Genomic DNA, 21,396 nt, shown 5'->3' with positions numbered 1-21,396 from the left:
CTTATTAAACACTATAACCAAAAACTCATTTAATTGAAAAGAAAAAGGAATCAATACGTAAAAATTGAACCAATCGATTGAACACATACCAATTATTAAGCTAATTAATGCTCTAGAAATTTAGAGATGTCAAATGATGAAGAAAAGGAAGAGGAAGAAGTTTTGATGACTACAAAGGAGTAGATGGGGTGCAGAAGGACAACCATGGAAGATGGAAGGATTTTTTAAAGAGAAAGAAGGGGATTTGCTCCATGGAGATGATGGACTGGTTAGGGTTTTATTTTTTATGGGTGTAAAAAGAAGTTTGATTGAGTTGAGTTTTGATAAGTAAGGGCTGTTTTGGAAATAACGTTGGGTGTAAAGAGATAATAATAGATAAATCAAATTCAATATGGGTATAAAAAATAAGCTGGATGTTGAGATACAAAATATTAGTTCAAATAAAATTTCCGTCGTTTAAATACTTTTGTGAGGGCTGCATAGTCTGTGTATTTTGAGTAAAAACAGGAAAGAAAAGATAGATGGTGGAGCAAGAACTTATCAACGTTTTATTGGTTTCTGAAAAAATGAAATTGAAGATATTGTTTTCTTGTTTTCTAGAAACGTATAGAAGGTTGATAAAGTCTTTGTACTATGATCGAACTTTTCCTTCTTGCTTTTAATCTTAAAACACAGACTTACACCATACTCAGACAGATTTTTTAGTGTGATCGGAATACGGGATGATATACCACTTGTCACTATGCTAACGGTGTGATATGTGTATTAAAAAGTTAATAATTTAAAAAATAAAAAATTTCACCACTTGTATAAAAACACTTGATATACCCCTCATGTTTCCGTAACAATGAAAAATTTCTCCTGACATTAAGAAGTTTAATAGATCATTACTTTAATCTAAAGTAAGAAATCCAATTGCACTGTTCACCTGAACAGTGAATTTGGCCGGATTTCATTTTATTTACAAAATTGCCACCGCCTGTTCTTTTGATATATTTACGTCTATGCCACTGTGTAAATTTGGTTACATTTACGGTTTTGCCATCACCTTAAAAACCGGTTTTAAGCGTTTGGCCTGCATCTGGGCTTTTGGCTTTTGCTTCGGCTTCGGTAGGCCTGTTGTTGTTGGCGAAGAAGAAGAAGGTAAGAAGGACTGACAGATTGCAGAGAGACGAGAGCGCCGCATCTGGGCTTTTGGCTTTTGCTTCGGCTTCGGTAGGCCTGTTGTTGTTGGCGAAGAAGGACAGAAGGACTGACAGATTGGAGAGATACGAGAGCTGCGAATGGACAGCGGCCTGCTTGCAGAGAGGGAGTAGGGGATGAAATTGCACTGTGCGAAGGGACAGCGTTTTGGACTCTCTCTATGCACACGTGTTGATAATCATGGAAAAGGAAGAAGGGCCTTTTCCATTTCCTTCTCAAACCCTCATTTCCTACTGAAGCCCGAAGAGAGAGATATGGCGGGATTTCAATGGCTACGAGATTCAGGGATATGCAGAGAGAGATGGGGGCAAGGGTGTTCGTTATGGGAGGATTTCTGCGATTGCGCTTGGGGGGTGGGTGGCTGGTGTTGGTGTCATTCCGAGTGGTTGAGGAGAGGGTTTGCACGTAGACAGAGTCACATGGGGCTGTACGGTTCGAGGGAGAGAAAGGGAGGGGATTGAGCTGTGATGCTCTCTTTGGGGAGAGAGAGGGAGAGCGCGATTTGGAGTTTAGGTGAAAACAAAGCGGCTTCGAACCGACGCTGACGGCGGGAGAGAGGGCGGGTTGTTGCATCCGTGTTATTCAGAGTGGGTTTTGAGAGAGTGAGAGTGCTGCGTTCTAAGGTTTGAGAGTGGGTTTCAAGAAAGTGAGCGGCTGCGACCACAATCCAGCGCTCTGTTTCTGTACAAACACCGGCGCACTGTGTACCGTGCCGTCGACCACAATCCTCTCTGTATTCGAGAAATGAATGCTGCATATAGTAATGAAATTTAAGACATTTCTGTGATAGTAATGAGATGGAATGCTAAGATGGATGACTAAATGTGCTACGGGAAGAGATTGCTTATTTTGTTAGTTAGGGGAAGCACTTAGTGGAAGCAGGATGGGAATTTATTCAAGTAGAAATGAACCTCTTGGCTGCTGGCCATGATAGTGGCATGATTGTCTTTAAATTGGAGAGGGAGCGTCCTGCCTTTTCTGTTAGCGGTGATTCAATGTACTATGTTAAAGATCGTGGTTCTTCCAACTTGAATCAAGGGGCAAAGACACTATCTTACAGCCCCACAGAAAATGCTGCTTTGATATGTTCAGATATGGAAGGGGGGTCTTATGAACTATACGTTATACCCAAAGATAGCTTTGGTCGGGGTGATACTGCGCAGGAGGCAAAAAGAGGAATTGGAGGCCCTACCGATTGTTGCTGATGCAATATTTTATGCTGGAACTGGAAACTTGCTGTGCAGGGCAGAGGACAGAGTCATTATTTTTGACCTGCAGCAGAGAATTATTGTTGGGGAGCTAGGGATGACAATGGCGTCTTCATATATACAACCTTGAACCACAGCAAATACTGCCTTCCTAATGGGGATAGTAGAATCATCAGGACCCTCGACGCTCCTGTATATATAACAAAAGTGTATGGAAACACCATACATTGCTTGGGTCGAGATGGGAAGAACTGTGCCATTGTTGTTGATGCAACAGAATATGTTTTCAAGTTATCCTTACTGAAGAAGAGGTATGACCAGGTGATGAGCATGATAAGGAGTTCTGAGCTGTGTGGCCAGGCCATGATTGCATATCTACAGCAGAAAGGTTTCCCTGAGGTTGCCCTTCATTTTGTGAAGGATGAGAGGACTCGCTTCAACTTGGCACTAGGGAGCGGGAACATCCAGATTGCTGTTGCTTCTGCCAAGGAAATTGATGAGAAAGATCACTGGTATCGATTGGGAGTGGAGGCCCTTCGTCAGGGTAATGCAAATTCATGGGCTCCATGATATTGCCGAACGTTTGGCGGCTGAACTGGGAGATAATGTTCCTGTTTTACCCAAGGTGAAATCTCCGTCTCTTTTGTTACCACCAATGCCAATCATCTGCGGAGGAGATTGGCCCTTGTTGAGGGTCATGAGAGGAATATTTGAGGGTGGTCTTGATAATGTGGGCAAGAATATTGAGGAAGATTATGAAGAGGTTGCAGATGCTGATTGGGGAGAGGAGTTGGATCTTGTTGACGTGGACAATATTCCAAATGGAGACATCAGTGCAGTGCTGGATGCGATCTTGAACTTCCACCTGAGATTGATACTCCAAAAACTGCCAGCAATGCCCGTTCTTCTGTGTTTGTTGCCCCAACTCCAGGTATGCCTGTAAGCCAAACCTGGTCCCAGAAATCATCTCTTGTTGCTGAACATGCTACTGCTGGGAATTTCGATATTGCAATGCGTTTGTTGAGCAGGGAGCTGGGTGTAAAGAACTTTGATCCCTTGAGACAATTATTTCTCGATTTACACATGGGCAGTCATATGTATCTACATGCCTTCTCGGCAGCTCATGTGCTCACCGTGGCCATTGAGAGGGGATGGAGTGAATCAGCTACACCTAATGTTAGGGGTCCTCCTGCTCTTGTATTTAAATTCTCAGAGCTAGAAGAGAAGCTTAAGGCGGGTTACAAGGCCACAACGCAAGGGAAATTTGCTGATGCTTTACGTCTTCTCCTTGGTATTCTGTATACTATTCCTCTGATCGTAGTTGATTCAAAGAGAGAGGTTGATGAAGTAAAAGAATTAATTATCATTGTAAAGGAGTATGTTCTAGGTTTGAAGATGGAGATTAAGAGGAAGGAACTTAAAGGCGATCCGATTCGCCAACAGGAGCTAGCTGCTTACTTCACCCACTGCAACCTTCAGATGCCTCACTTGAGACTTGCATTACTAAATGCCATGAGTGTTTGCTATAAGGCTGGTAATCTCAACACGGCAGCTAACTTTGCCAGGCGACTTTTGGAAACCAACCCCACCATTGAAAACCATGCAAAGACTGCAAGACAAATCCTGCTAAACTATGACTGATGCAACCCAGCTAAACTATGATTTCAGAAACCCATTTGTGGTTTGCGGGGCAACATACGTGCCTATTTACCGTGGACAGAAGGATGTGTCATGCCTGTACTGCAGTTCTCGGTTTGTTCCCGACCAGGAAGGGAAGCTTTGTACTGTTTGTGATCTTTCAGTGGTTGGATCAGATTCCTCTGGTTTGCTCTGTTCTCCCACCCAGATAAGATGATCTCCTGCTGCTCAAGTGGTCGCAAATTTTTCAACCTTCAAGTACGACAACGGTTATGTTAGTTTTCTCATCTCCTTGAGCAGGGTTTCTATGTTAAAGAACGCGATTTGATTAGGTTGTGCTTCTCTTGTATTTCTATTTCAAATTTTATTTCAAGGTACGTGATCATGATTTCGCTGTAATGAACAGGTTGAGCATTTTGGTCTAGGTGATTCTTGTGACTTTTGAAAATAAACAAATTAGATTGAGTTGGTAAATTACTTGCTTTTCCAAAGATTTGTAACTTTGAAATCTCATATATTGTAGACACCATTTTCATGTTAAAACTCTTTTTTGAATTCCATCCGAGAAATGTCAATCTGCCTGGATTTTGAATATGTTGTGTTTGGAATGTATTTCATTTCTTGTGTGCCTGAGTAACTTTGTGCTAATTATATTCACATCTTGGTGTATGATTGGCATGGAGGTGGAGGAGTGTAAGTACGCCAGTGCTCCGGCAGTTTCTGCCGCGATCTTCAGTCGTAACTCCCATGAAAGCGATGATTCTTGCTCTTTATGCTATGAAGATGATCAAAGAGTTCCCCTGCTGATGAACTCATGAACATTGCACCGGTTTTCGACTTTTCTATGGCAACCACTGCATTAAGTTCTTCTGCTCTCATGGTAGTTGTCTGTGGCCTTCTCAAGTCCTTCTGCTGTAAAGATTGTTGTTGTCTCCATCGATCCCTCCTCGTTGAATCGTAGTCGTTGTAACAAGAAGCCACCATTTCCTTTGAAATACTTTGGTACCAGATAATTAAAAAAAACACTTAAAAAGCCAAGGAAAAACACTTAAAAACACTTAAAATTTTCACTTTTGCACTCAACTGTTGTTGCACTTACCTATTACTTCACCGACTTTAGTAGTTGATATACGGGGATTTTTTCTTTCTTTCTATAACTTTATTTTTTGAAATATTTCTCACTACCATGTTAACAATTAATTATCATATACACTAATTAAGTACGGAATGTCATAAGCATGTAACTCAGGATCTTCCAAACTCGTACTTATTTTGAAGAAGAAATTAGCCATAGTTTTTGGTGTTGGGCCACTTCTTACGTGCAAGGTTGGGATCTTCACCATTTAATGCTCAGATACATACCCTAAATAAAGAACCAGGATACTCTCCTGAGCAGTTCCCTAGGGATCCCGCAATCATGTCCGTTCATCGTATATTGTACGATCAGAAATTATTTAAAATTTAAATTTTAAAATTCAAATATGAATAGTACCTAACGAAAACTGACCGCACGATAAAAAATGAACGGACAAGATTGTGGGATCCCTAGGGAACTGCTCAGGAGAGGATCCTGGTTCCTAAATAAAAACTGTCAAAATGATGAAAATTAATATTTTATTTTATACAAGCGATACTTTACTTTCAACTAAATCTAAACTGTAGCAAAAGAAAATTTCAAACTCGAGGGTACAGAGGAAGGACATCGGCTACACTTATGGTCTGTGATGAAAAATAATACTATTTCACTATGGCTAGAATGATGAACAATGTTGATTATATGAAGTAGTGAATTATCTTCCATCATCATATGGAATTAACATCTGGATCTGCATGCTGTCTTACCCAATAGTTGTACCAGAACTAGAACCAGCTCTAACATCCATAGGATAAGCATCTGAGTTACCTGGCCCAAGTAAGCACTCAGTCTCTTCTGAACAAATTTCAGCTTTTCCCCATGGATGCTTTTCTGTAATTCTCATTCCTTCAAGCTCCATGGCAACTTCTTTCATTGTTGGCATGTCCTCCCCTTTTAACCTTACACATCTTTTTGCCAGATTGGCCACTGTTTTTAATGTCTTGATGTTTCTCTCGTTAAGTATGTCATCATCGAGAATTTCATTCAGGCGATCCTCTTCCATTAAACAAAGAAAGAACCTTGCCAGGTTTTTCTCTCCCTCAGGCCTATGAGAATCAAGTGCCAGTTTACTTGTTAGTAGCTCCATAAGGACAACTCCAAAGCTATAGACGTCACTCTTATCTGTTAGTTGACTCGTGTGGAAGTATTCAGGGTCCAAGTATCCGATTGTTCCTTGCACTAAAGTTGCAAGTTGGGCTTGATCAAGAGGAATCAATCGTGAAGCTCCAAAGTCTGACACTTTTGCCGTGTAATTTTCATCTAACAGTATATTTGTCAGTTTCACATCTCGATGTATGATTTGCATCAGAGCTGAGGAGTGTAAGTATGCTAGTGCTCCAGCAGTTTCAGCAGCTATCTTGAGTCGTAATTCCAATGAAAATGATGATCCTTTCCTCTTTTTGCCATGTATGTGCTCAAAGAGAGTGCCGTGAGCGATAAACTCGTAAACTAGTAGAGGAACTTCTAACTCCAAACAACAACCCAATAACCTCACCACATTTCTATGGTTGATTTGAGAGAGAACAAGCAACTCGTTGACAAACTGCTCCTTCTGCGTTGGGACACAAATTTTAGACTTTTTTTATGGCAACCACTTTATTGTTATCTGCTGCTAATATTCCTTTGTAAACTATTCCATAGCCTCCTTCACCAAGGATTCCACTTTCATGGTAATTGTTTGTTGCCTTCTCAAGTTCTTCTGCCGTGAAAATTTTTGTTGTCTCGACAGAGCCTCCTTGACTAGCGATTTTTTGTTGTAACAATAAGCCACCATTTTCTTTAAAGTATTTTTCTTTGAGTTTGAGGAACTTTCTTCTTTGCATTCCCCAATATATCCAAGATCCACTTAGTAAAAGCAAGAAACCTCCACTGGCACCTGCAAAGATGACTCTCCATATGTTATTGACACATATGTAAGTATTCTCTGGGCAAGACAGACTCTCCGTATGTTAGTGACAAGGTGTCGATGTTAATTTTGATATCATGTCAAAAACAAAGTGTACATATCGATTTCGATTGCTACATTATTTACAATATTGATTAAAAACCTGTCTTTCAGAGAACACTTATGATATAAGTACGTGTGAAAGTTTTGGATCTAAAAGTGGGTAAAGTAAATAAAATTTGAGTGCAATTGTTCAAAGATAAATAGTAAGTTTAGAATTTTAGACTAGGACTATATGATATGACATGTAAATAATAAATTAACAACCTAAAGTAAGAGATTTGCAGCTGGGTTTTTTAAGAACATTCATCTTTAAATCCAAAGGCGATGTAAAAGAAAAAATTACAATAAAACTAACATATGCATACCTAGTGCAATAATAAGCAGGAGACTGAGCTTTGCTCGACCATTGTCCTTGATGCAAGTTTTTTTATCCAGATCGCCATATTTGTACCCTATCGGACATAGACAAGAATGACCTCCCGGTGTATTTATGCAGGTTCCATTACCGCAGTAGTCTGGAGCCTTGCACTCATCAATATCTGAACAGAAAAAGAATGAATTAAATCCATGGACAATAGGTAAAAATTAAATCCCACTTTTGAGACTTTTTGTAAACAACTCGCTACTAAAAAATGGCCAAAGGAAACAGTTCATAAACCCACAGATTTGACAATCCACGGCAAATTTAGTAATTGGGCACCATTACTATTAGATTGTGGGCACTATCTTCACAGAGCAACAGCACCTGTGGCTAATTGGTGGCTACTTTGGCTACATATTATTTTAAGGGTCATTTTGATTCTGGTCTAATCAATCTAATTATTAGATTGAAACCTTATTTATTTGAATATTTTGTTTGAGGTTCCTAGCTCATTCAATATCCCACAAATTATGAAATTTAAAAAAAAATTACAATACAATAATTACTTAAAAATAAAAAATAGAGTAATATTGTTCTTCACATAATTCTAACAAAAAAAAAATAATGTACCCATGTAATTATTAATATTTTCTAAGAAATAACTACTGATATATCTTAAAACATAAAATAAATACATGTAATTAGCATTTCACCAAAAAAATATGGGTCCATATTAGATTAAAAAATATGGTACATATTAAAATTTAAAATTATGGGTACAAATTAGAACTAAAAAGAATATTGGTACAAAAAAGTGGGTACAAATTAGAAATAAAAATATGTGAAATACTAAAAAGTATATGTGGATACGATTCATAAGTTTTTCATTTTCAGAATTTATTTTCTATTTTAAAAAAAGGGAACAACTTGTGTCAAGCCACAGTTATCTACCTCTTTTGGGTCCGGAGAGGCTATAGGGAATTTCACCCTGCCCGTGGCCACAGTCAAGCAGGCTCACCAGCTTGGAGTATGGAACCCGGGACCTCCCACATTTTTTTGTTTATTGGGGAGCCGTAGTCTGCACCTTTACCACTGGGCCGCTTGCTGTGGTTTTCATTTTTAGAATTGACATATGATGACATTGAAATAATTAAATATTCAAATAATAACATGGACAAAAGTCAAAGGATCTTGATAAAAAAATCAATTAATAAGAAAGAAAAATAAGGAACAAGAACCTAATTTATTTTAGTTTTAATGTTTTAAAACAACTGTAACAGAGAATGTTCTTTTAGCTTATTACTGCTAGTGCCGTAGTGCGTGCTTTAATTTTCTATTACCGTGAACATTATTTTATTTTATTTTTTTTGAGTTGAGCGATATTGTCGTTAAGTTAGAAATTAGATTTGTCACTGATGGGGTTCGAACCCACGCTGTTATGCAATTTTTTTGTACCAATATTATAGTCATCCCAACAAAAGTGGCAATTATTTGCTGAATAATGCTGTTTTAACTACTAGTACTTTGCAATATAATTTACCTACATATAAAGAGAGAAGGCAAAAATTGTGAAGTTTTCATAATACCCAAATTGCCCTTCTCCATTAGGATTTCAAAAAAAAAATTCGTGTAGAGTTGTTAGTAAGTTCATTATTTTTCAAAATATATACTAATTAAAAATAATATTTAAAATAAGTAAACTTAAAACAAAACTTAATAATAATAATTAAAAAAAGACAATTGTCACACACGTAGGCGTATGAGAAGAGGCTAGTGTGTGTATATATATATATTATAGGGTAAATATCAGTTCACTACCTTCATATTTTGTAGTTTTTAATATTTAGCACATCAAGTTTTTTTCGTCCCAGAGTTATACCTAAAGTGTAAATTTTAGGACTGTCTCATACATCCGTTAGTTAAACTGTTAAGTCTTCTGTTAACTGATGATGTAGCGTCCATGTGGACAATGACTGGGCGCCACGTGTCAATAAAGGTTCCACGTGGATATTAAAAAAAATTTAAAATTACAAAATTACAAAAAAAAAAAAAAAAGGCTGTTCTTCCTCAACCCCAACCATCCCTCCCTTCTCCCTCCCTTCTCAGCCTCCACCCATATGTGCAAATCCAACCCTCTCCCTCCCTCAACCCCCGACCTTAACCCCCAACCTACTCAATTTAAAAATTAAAAAAAAAAAGTTTCTGGGCACCTTACTCAACCCCCGACCCTCTCCCTCCCTTCTTTCCTCCGAACACCCTCCTCGGCACACCTTCGCCGCCGGTCTGACTCAGGCCAACTCGGCCAGCTCGCCCCTTGATCACACCCAGATGTAAGGGAGCGAACCCATCGCGATCCAACACCAAACCCAGATCTGGGTTGACCCACACCAGATTTTCACTATTTCCACCGACCCTTTTGACTTCGCCAGATGAAGAGGCGAAGAGCTGCGGGAGTCCAGCTCGGCGGCGAGTTTAGGATTCAGACTTAGTAACTCTTTGGCAAAGCAGAGTGGCCCAGAAGCTGTGAAGTGGATATGGTGTGCGGAGATGGTGTGCATAGGAGGAGAGAGATGAGGGTTAGAGAGAGAAAGTGGAGATGGTGTGCGGAGAGGGTGTGCGGAGAGGGTGTGCAGAGGAGGAGAGAGAGGAGGGTTAAAGAAGGGAGGGAGAAGAAGAAGATGTTCGAAGGAGAAGAACATTTTTTTTTTTGTAATTTTGTAATTTTTAATATCCACATGCGACTCTTATTGACACGTGGCGCCCCGTGATTATCCATGTGGGCGCCACGTCATTAGTTAACGGAAGACTTAACAGTTAGACTAGCAGATGTATGAGACTGTCCCAAAATTTACACTTTAGGTATGAATCTGGGACGAAAAAAACTTGATGTACTAAATGTTGAAAACCATGAAACATAAGAGTATTAAACTAATATTTACCCTATTATATATAAAGTGAGTGGACCAAAATGGTGAAGCTTTTAATATTCTCAAAATATCCCTTCCTAATCAGAATTCTAAAATAAAACAATTTAATTTAAAAAAAGGAAAAATTAGTATCCGGTCCCTAGTTCTTACTGTTCATTGACTAAGACCTTATTAGTTCTCAAATTTTGATTCAAGTCCCTAGCATTAATGTGATAATGAATTTACATGTTTATTATATAATTTTTTAATATAAAAATTAGTAATTAATTTAGGGTTTAATACTCACACCTCTTTTAAACTTCTAATTAATTTTCAATTCAAACATTTCCAAAATAATAATAAATTAAATTAAATTAAGTTTGTACCTATTAGTTTTTTTTATATATATAAAAAGATTCTCAATTTTTAATCTTAAATGTACCCATTTATATAATTTTTCAATTTTTTTTAATCTTAAATGTACCCATTCTCAAATATATCAATTTGTTATATTTAAAATGTACCCTTTTTTAATATAAAATCCTTTCAAAATTTTTAATCCATGTTTAAACTTATATGGGTACATTCTTTTTTGTTGATTTGAGAATGTATCCATGTTTTGGTACAATAACTTTTTTTGTTAATTTTGGTTAATGTACCCATACATATATGTATATACACACACACACACAATATAATAGAGAGTATAATTTATATTTTATTATTTTTAATCCCATAAATTATGGGTTTTATTTAAAATCTCATTAATATAAACAATTACAAATTTCAATTTTTAATTTTTAATTTAAAAAATATAGTAACTTACATTATTACATTAATGTCAGGGACCTCAATCAAAAACTAAAAACTAACAAGGTTTCAATAAAAGAATATTGATAGTTAGGGACCGCATCCAAAGTGTCCCTTAAAAAAAATTCAAACTAAACAAAAATAAAAAATTTCAAATTAATAAATAATAAAAAGTGTAAAAGAGCAAATTGCCACAGCACGAGGGTGTGGCAAGATGCTAGTAAGATATAAAAGGATCACAAGTGTGTTCAATCCCTCAACTGACCTTAACAATACAATCATATATGCAAGAAAGTCAAGCAAATTGATAATGTAGTTGTCTAACCATGATAAAATAAGTAGACATACATACAATACGTCAATACATACATACATACATTATGTACGTACGTACGTACGTACATCCATACATACGTACACATGTACATATACACACATACATACATGTATGCATGCATACATACATATACATATGTACATACATACATAATGCATGCATGCATGCATACATACATACATACATACATACATACATAAATACATACATAAATACATACAAGATGTTTTGATAAACATAAAATTGTTTTGATAATAATCCAATGGTCAAATGGTGTCTAGATTTAATTTTTTACCCTACGATACACGATGAATGGTTAAAATATGAGAATCCTTAGAATTCCCACAATTTGAAACCGGATGGGTCCAAATCCTAACAATACAATCATATATGCAAGAAAGTCAAGCAAATCGAAAATTTATTTGTTTAAACCATAATCAAATAAGTAGACCTACCTACATACATATACACGTACACATACATACACACGTACACAGACACACAAGTACACAGACACACATACGCGTACACACATACACATGTACACGCATACACACGTACATGCGTACACACGTACATACATACACACGTGCATGCATACATACATACATATAATTATGTTTTGATATACGCAAAATTGTTTATAATAATAATAATCAAATGGTCAATGGTGTCTAGATTTATTTACCTTGGCAACCATCCGGGAGGTATGGGTTCCCTTCGTAACCTGGCAGGCACCGGCATATGGAGCCTGAAGTCCGATTATGGCAGAAGCTATTTGCCTTGCATGCAAAAGTGCTATCGTTTTTAGCTGCAATATTACATAACTCATTCCTTCCCAATTTTCCAATCAAGAATTTCCCGAAGCTGGGCTTTCTTGTTTAGTTCTTGAAGACTTGTATTTTTAAAGTTGAACTCGCCTTCTTGCACAAGGAACGCGTAGCTGCATCGGTTGCTGTCCCGCACATCCGTATAATTGTTAAAGCCTCCCAAGGTCACAGTCTGATTTTGCAGCCCACTGGGGATTTTAGTTTGGCAACATCCAACGCCAGAGCAAGTATCCCGCTGATCGATAGCGTTGCCAAGATTGTCACATATGGACATACACCCAGTTGTGTACTTTTTTTCACCCCGGTAACCTATAAAAAACGCATATGTGTCGCATCCAACTGCAACGAACATGTTTTTGGTTTTGGAGATGGTGTAAGGAGGAGGCACAGAGAGATCGGCACTGTTCGTTTCGTTCGAGTTGCCTTGAGCATCATAACAATCACTGGTTGCGAACTGTAGTATTTGGACCTCACCGTCATAAAGAGATATGTTGGTAATTTCGACATTGCCCGTCATCAAAAATGCTGTTGGCGGTTGAGTGGAAATGTTACAAGTGATTTCAAACCGGTCGTCGAGGTAGCAATCAGAGCCTATGCCAAATGGGTATGGAATTGTGAGATTGCCACAATGGTCAGGGCAGTCAGGCAGTGCCAGCTGAGGCGGAAGGAGAGATTGAGCTGTTGTTGGAGTTGGAGTTCCTAGTAAAATTGTAACAACTACCACCATTACTAAAGAGAGATGCAAAATATGCATCCTCCTATGTAACGCCATGTAGTATTAACTAAAAAGGGTCGAGCAGATCCTAGCAGTAGCAGAGAAAATCCAAGCAGGTGATGGATCCAAGAAATTAAGGAACTGCTAATTAAGAAGGTTGGCCTTCTGTAGGAATATATACGTGGAAGGGATTAAAACGCGTGGTGGAATATTTTGGATTGGGGGAAAATGTGTCCCTACTCTTAATTGTCTGTTATTGTTTTAGTCCACAACTAGGCTTTGTCCCATTCATTTCCAGGAAATGCACAAGAAAACATCCACCTGACTTAGTATTAGTCATTAGTCGATACGCGTTGCCTTGAGCATGGTTGGCCTTCCGTAGGAATTAATATAAATGGAAGGGATTAAAACGCATGGTGGCATATTTTGTGTTCCTCATCTTGGCTGATTTGTCTGTTATTGTTTTAGTCCACCATTAGGCTTTGTCCGGTTTATTTCCAGGACGAGCACAAGAAAATATCGATCTCACTTAGTACCTGACCAAAAAAAAAAAAAAAAAAGACTTAGTACTGAGTCATTAGTCAATAAGCGACGGCAGTGCAAAGTCAAGCCAAGTTTATTTAATTATTTAAAGTTAAGTCAAGAAAGATTACTTAATTACCTTAATCAACTTGGAATATACAAATAAATAAATAAATAAAGCGATGCAAATCTACGTATTTACACCTGAAGTGAATTTATTGATTATTTTCTTTCTTTTTTCAGTAATGATACTCTTACCATGTTTTTATATCACATTTATATACCACCTTATGTGGTATTTGATGTGGACAGCCACATCATTTAAATTAATCATAATTTAATTTAAATTAAAAATCATTAAATAAATCAATAATTAAAACAAAAGCTGGAATTAAAAGGTGATTGTGGCATACGAGGAATCTTCTCCTTCCTTCCCCATTCAATCATGCTTCTTCTCCCGTTTCTTCTTCCGCCAGTTCTTTCACGCCATATTTTTTCACTCCTTTTTTTTTTTTACGTTTTAAAGGCGAACTCATAGCTAAGCAGTTTTTATTGTGGAGCAAAACTTCGGGAATTGATCTAACATGGATGTGTAACTTAGTTTATGCATTTTAATGATTAAACTGATAAATATTTTGACCATATATGGATTCAATATCGTAGTATCTTTTAGCCTCTATATGCCACAAAAGTTGCGGATAAAAATTCATAATACATAAAACTGTGGTTAAAAAGTATATCTCCTTTGCACATTTTATAGGTGAACTCATAGATAAGTAGTTTTATTATTGACTAAAACTTCAGGAATTGATCTAACTTGAATGTATAATTGAGTTTATGCATTTTAATGATTAAATTCATAAAAATCTCGACCACATATGAATTTAATATCGTATTGTCTTTTAGCCTCTATATTGGTATCTGTGGCAAAAAAAAATGGGTACCTCCATGAGAAAATTTTGTAGATCGATGAATATTTTCAATTTGGATATTTATTAGATACTAGAAATTATAAGTCTATTCGCGAAAGTCTAAAACAATGCCACGTACAATATTTGTTAAGACATATTTAGGGAACTGTTATTAGCACTCAAAAAATTTCATTCTACACTTTGCACAAGTGTATTTTTCTTTCTAATTATAGAAAGTTTGGAATGCCAAATGAGATTTTTGGAGTGCTAATAACAATTTTCTATATTTATATACATTTTATTTTAGTTTGGAATTCGATTTCCTTGTTTGTCTTTCTTTATCAAGTTGGGAGTATCACTGACTGTGACCATGTGCAACTAGTTGTTGATTCGTTTTGAATAATCAACATTATTTACAATGTCTTGGGCGTATGAGTAACAGAAAAAAAAAAAAAGGTCATGATACAAGCTGAATAGTAGTAATACTAATTAGTAAATAACTTGTGCATGCATGATGTTTGCTTATAATCAAGTGGCATGAAGGGACAAATGTGTAGGTTTCATGCATGACTTGGAATAGTATTAGTAAATGCATAATGTTTGATTATAATCAAGTGGCATGAAGGGACATGTGTATGTTTCATGCATGACTTGGAATAGTATTAGTTGTTGGGAGATTTTGCATCAATTTGTTTTTGTTTTTAATATGTATATATTAAGTTCTATTTTAATGGGATTGCTCACCACCCCTAAGTTGTGATAATGCCTTTATTTATCGTTGTTATGTGAGTTCAATTAAAGTTTGAGATTGTGTTTATCCACTACATACATTTCGATTTTTTTTTTTTTTTTAAGTCAAGCGATAACATTAGTAAGTTAGATGTAGGGACAAATGTGTATGTTTTATGCATGACATGATGTTTGCTTATAACCAAGTGGCATGAAGGGACAAATGTGTATGTTTCATGCATGACTTGGGAAAGTATTAGTCGTCGGGAGATTTTGCATCAATTTGTTTTTGTTTTTAATATGTAAATATTAAGTTCTATTTTAATGGGATTGCTCACCACCCCTAAGTTGTGATAATGACTTAGTACTGAGTCATTAGTCAATAAGCGAGGGGAGTGTGCAAAGTCAAGCCAAGTTTATTTAATTATTTAAAGTTGAGTCAAGAAAGATTACTTAATTACCTTAATTAACTTGGAATATATAAATAAGTAAAGCGATGTGAATATATGTATTTACACCTAAAGTGAATTTATTGATTATTTTCTTTCTTTTTTCAGTAATGATACTCTTACCATGTTTTTATAATCAATAATTAAAACAAAAGCTGGAATTAAATGGTGATTGTGGCATACGAGGAATCTTCTCCTTCCTTCCCCATTCAATCATGCTTCTTCTCCCGTTTCTTCTTCCGTCAGTTCTTTCACGCCATATTTTTTCGCACCAGTTTTTTTTATGTTAGTGTGGACCAGGGTATAAAAAATCGATAATATCGGCGATATTTCGCCGATATTATCGTTTTTTTCGGAGTCCGATATTTCCACACACATCCAATAGGTTTTCGTCAAAATATCGCGATATTATCGATATTATCGATAATATCGCGATATTATCGATATTATCGATAATATCGCGATATTACCGATATTATCGCGACATTTTAGAAATCAACCCAGAAATCAACCCCAATCTTGTTCCAATTGCAGATCAAGAAACAATCAAAACAGATTCAACCCCAATCTTGACAAACCCTAGAAATCAACCCAGAAAAAAAAATCGAAATAAAACCTTATATTTTGAAATCAACCCAGAAATCTCATCGTTCATTCCGGCGGCTGCTTTTTCTACGACTGCTTCGTTCCTTCCGCTCCCTGGAGCTTCGCCGGAGAGGAGTTGCGACTATCGAAACCATTGGACTCAGTATACAATGCAGAATCGTTGTCAAATCTTCTGCGGCGACTCTTGGATAACAACAACGTCGACAACTCTTGGATGACGATGACGGTGCCTCCTTCATACTTCTACAGAAGGAGAGGCAAGAGTCTCGATGACGGCGCCTCCTTACTTCTGACGACAACGGCGCCCCTTTTTTCTGCGGTGACTCTTGGATGATGATGATGGCGTCTCGACGACTGTGGAGTCGAGACTGAGAGAGATGAGATTGGGTTCAGACTTGAGAGAGTTCAAGAATGTGTGTGCGTGTCTATGAATCAGAGATTCAGAATGAGAGACGGAGAGGAGAGGACTGAAAAACTTAAGTTGGATTGGACGGTTGAGATTAAATCTCAACCAATCCGACGATCCACATAATTCTTAAACCTATTTAAATTAAACATATATTTTATAAATGTCTCTGTGTGCGTGTGTGGTGGCGTGTGAGAGTCTCTGACTCTGTGTATGTGTGTGGTGGCGTGTGAGAAAAAAAAAAAAGCATTCAAATAATTCATAGGGAACTTTAACAAAAAACTCATGGTACTGTTCACTTTAATGAAAAATCACATTTTTACACTAAAAAATCAATCTTGGTACTATTCATTTTACCATTTATTTTGTCCTTATCGTTAAAACTCAAAGTTTTCAAGCTCTTTTCATTAGTTTTCCTTAATTCATAACCTTGTCTCTGACTCTCTGTCTCTGACTCTTGACAACTTTTACAACTTTTGACAAGATAAAAAGTAATGGTGGTTTCATCAAGATTCTAAATCACTCATGTATCTTACCCTGCAATGTATAAAGTGTAAAATATTGTAGTAAATCATTATATATAAATGATTATGGTGTGTTTAATCTTTTTTTCATTAATTACTACATATTTTCTACACTCACAGTGTTTGCCAGCTCGCTGTATAATCAACTTAAATCAGTTAAATCCATCATGCAATGCATTTCCTTCCAATTTTTTGTGATAAACTAATAGATAATTGACTAAATAAACATCCTGCAAAGTTTCAATAAAAATTTCCAAGTTTTTCTTACAATTTCCGTGGTTTCCATGTAATTTTTATCGATATCGATATTATCCTGATATTTCCATCGATATTTCCGTGTTTTCGGACTACCGATATTTCCGATATTACCGATATTTTCTTCCTTGGTGTGGACTACCACAATCTCAACTAATTCTCATAAGGCAAAGGTTCATCAACGCTCCCCTATTTGGATTATTGGTAAGCATTTACCATTATTTTTCAATGAATTTACATTTTTGTAGTCAGTTTATTCTTCTTCTTTCTCTCGATCTCCATTAGACTATTTACCTAAACCTTTTTGTTCATAGAAAAATATGACACTGGGGGTTGAAGATTTAACACTTTGAATCATTAAGGACTCCATCTTGTTCCTACTTATAATCAAATTAAGGAATCTCAAGTACGTATCGTCAAAAAACCTTCATCCCTCACCACGACACCACTAACGTCGACTCTGATCAAGACCCGAAGAAGAATTTATCTTGCTACATAATGGAGATTGAGAGAAAGAAGAAGAAATAAACAGACAAAAATAAATTAAATTCATTGAAAAAAAAATGATAGATGCGTACTAATAATCCAGATAGGGGAGCGAAAAAATTACGGCATGAAAGAACTGGCATTGAAGAAGAAACGGGAGAAGAAGCAGGATTGAATGGGGAAGGAAGGAGAAGACTCCTCGTATGCCATAATCACCATTTAATTCCAGCTTTTATTTTAATTATTGATTTATTAAATGATTTTTAATTTAAATTAAATTCTAATTTAAATGATGTGGTTGTCCACATCAAATGCCACATAAGGTGATATATAAATGTGGTATAAAAACATGGTAAGAATAGCATTACTGTTCTTTTTTTAAGAAACTAGTTGTTGAAAGGGAAATTTTATTTGAACCCATATTTTGTATCTCAACACCCAACTTACTTTTTATATCCACATTGTATTTGATTTATCTATCATTATCTATTTACACCCAACATCATTTCCGAAACCGCCCTTACTTATCAAAACTCAACTTAATCAAACTTCTTTTTACACCCAACTCAATCTACTTAAAAATAAAAAATAAAACCCTACCCAGTCCATCATCTCCCCATAGAGCAAATTCCCTTCTCTCTCTCTTTAAAAAATCCTTCCATCTCCCATGGTTGTCATTCCGCACCCCCATCTACTCCTCCATAGTCATCCAAACCTCTCCCTCTTCCTTTTCTTCATCATTTGACATATCTAAATTTCTAGAGCACTAATTAGCTTAATAATTGGTATGAGCTTATGATTAGAGTGTTTAATGAGTTTGGTATGTTTCAATTAAATGATAATCTTCTAGCCTCTATATTCCTATATGTGGTAGAAAAATGGGTACGTCCATGATAACTTCTAATAGATCAATGAATATTTTTAACCGTAGATATTTATTAGATACAAAAGTTGCAGACAACAATTCACATTACATTGAACTGTGGCTAAAAAGTATATTGCCTTTGCATGTTTTATAGGTGAACTCATAGCTAAGCAGTTTTTATTGTGGAGCAAAACTTCGAGAATTGATCTAACCTGGATGTGTAATTGAGTTTATGCATTTTAATGATTAAACTGATAAATATTTCGACCATATATGGATTTAATATTGTATTATCTTTTAGCTTGTATATGCTACAAAAGTTGAGGACAAAAATTCACAATACATAATGTTGATACACAAAACCGGAGGAGTCTTGGAACAACATAAATCCGACCGTGAATTTGCAAGAAAGTAAAGAACAAAAGGTGTATCGTGGTTCACCCCAATATTTGGGCTACGTCCACACTAATGTTGATATTGTTTCACTCTGAATGGCGAATATACAAGAAGGCTAGAGGCAGTGCGCTCTCTAGCCTATTTTCTGTGTGCTCTCCTCCCATGGCCTAAAACTTGGCCTCTGTATGTGAGGATGAGAGCTTTGTAATGTGAGAGTGAGGCTTGAGGATTGTGAGGGTGAGGGGGCCCTTTTATAGAATAAGGGCTCATCACTTATTACATATTTGCCCCTTCATTTATTACATAATTACATTTGAGTCTCCCGAGTATTTATACGAGATCTAAATACGGAGGCCCTAAGTATGGTACAAACAGTAGTCCCCCAAGTCTTCAGTCAAGAGAGTCTTTTGGCTGGAGATTTGAAATTCAGTTTATGTGTGGGTCGAAGTAACTAGATGTCGTCTAGAACTGATACTCGATATGAGGCGGTGCCCAATCTGAAATGATGCTCAACTAGAAGTAGCACATGTTGCGAGGTTGCTCTGCTTGTGGCTTATGTTGCCTTGGTTGGCTTGGCTTGTGGCGTTAAAGGTGAGGGAGTCCATTTTATAGAATAAGGGCTCGCTCCTCAATACATAAATGATGGGTTAGGAGTGATGCTCGTGGCGAGGCGGTTGCTCAGCTGGCGGCGATGCTCTCTAATGAAGGTGAGGGAGTCCCTTTTATAGAATAAGGGCTCGCTCCTCAATACATGAGTGATGGGTTAGGAGTGATGCTCGCGGCGAGGCAGTTGCTCAGCTGGCGGCGATGCCCTCTAATGAAGGTGAGGGAGTCCCTTTTATAGAATAAGGGTTCGTTCCTCAGTACATGAATAATGGGTGCTCTCTAATGAAAGTGAGAGAGTCCCTTTTATAGAATAAGGGTTCACTCCTCAGTACATAAATAATGGGCTAAGTCCCCCAAGTATTTTTTATGAGGCCCAATATATGGTACATAGTGTAGTCCCCCAAGTCTTCAGTCAATAGAGTCTGTTGGCTGGAGACTTCAAATTCGAACCATGTATGGGCCGAAGTGGCGGTTGTTCGGAGGCGGTATTTGTATACCCTGCACTGAAGCTTTGTAGGTGAAGCTTTGCAAGTGAAGCTTTGAAGATAGAGCTTTTGTAAATGAAGCTTTGAAAGCTGGAGCTTCGTAAATGAAGCTCTCGAAGCTGGAGCTCTGTAAATGAAGCTTTCGAAGCTGATTGACATGAGTAATGCTCATGAATGTTTATATGAGTGATGCTCATGAATGTTGACATGAGTGATGCTCATGAATGTTGACATGAGTGATGCTCATGAATGTTGACATGAATGATGCTCATAAATGTTGACATGAATGATATTCATGAATGTTTATGTATGATTGACATGAGTGATGCTCATAAATGTTTATGTATGATTGACATGAGTGATGCTCATGTATAATTTTGGAGTACTGGACGTACTTTTGATCACCTGGTTGGTGATAATAACGGCAAGCTGCCGAATAATTTTAGAGTACTGGGCGTACTTTTGATCACTTTTGATCACCTGGTTGGTGATAATAGCGGCATGGTGCCGAATAATTTTGGAGTACTGGGCGTACTTTTGATCACCTGGTTGGTGATACTAGCGGCAGGCTGCAGAATAAATTTGGAGTACTCGACGTACTTTTGATCACCTGATTGGTGATAATAGAAGCCTGGCTTTTTTGGGCATATGGGCCTTCGCCTTTCACAGAACATTCCAGCCCATTACTTTGGGCTTGCCGTTTATTTTATTTTATTTTATTTTATTATTACCTTCTGATAGGGTTATACAGATATCTCCGAAAGATAAGAAAAATAAATCACATCATTCAAAAACAAGAAAAGTAAATCACATCATTCTGATGGGGTGTTTATTCCTTACTTTTGTAGTGTGGGTGTTTATTCCTTGCTTTTGCAGTGTCCCCATGTGCTCTCGCAGAGGAAAGCCTCATTTTTGCTTTATGCTTTTTCTCGGTTTTTTCTGCTTTGCTTTCGCTTTCGCTTTCTGTTTTCTGCTTTCTGTCTGTTTGTGCGCTGCTATCATGCATGTGCACCCAATTAATCTTTACAGTCTGTCTCTGCGCCGAGAGGAATGAGTAGAAGGGAA

At 37.0% G+C, this 21,396-nt stretch overlaps 2 pseudogenes; one reads left to right on the top strand and one right to left on the bottom strand.

The window, feature by feature from the left end:
- The first annotated feature begins 955 nt into the window (after window positions 1–955).
- Window positions 956–5,044, top strand: LOC139188943 (coatomer subunit alpha-1-like; annotated as a pseudogene).
- A 602-nt stretch (window positions 5,045–5,646) lies between these two features.
- LOC114827467 (putative wall-associated receptor kinase-like 16) lies at window positions 5,647–13,103 on the bottom strand (annotated as a pseudogene).
- Between the last annotated feature and the right edge of the window lie 8,293 nt (window positions 13,104–21,396).

The sequence above is a fragment of the Malus domestica genome, chromosome 10, assembly GCF_042453785.1.
Source record: "Malus domestica chromosome 10, GDT2T_hap1".
In the NCBI taxonomy this organism is placed as follows: Eukaryota; Viridiplantae; Streptophyta; class Magnoliopsida; order Rosales; family Rosaceae; genus Malus; species Malus domestica.
This window is presented reverse-complemented; position numbering and strand designations above follow the sequence as displayed.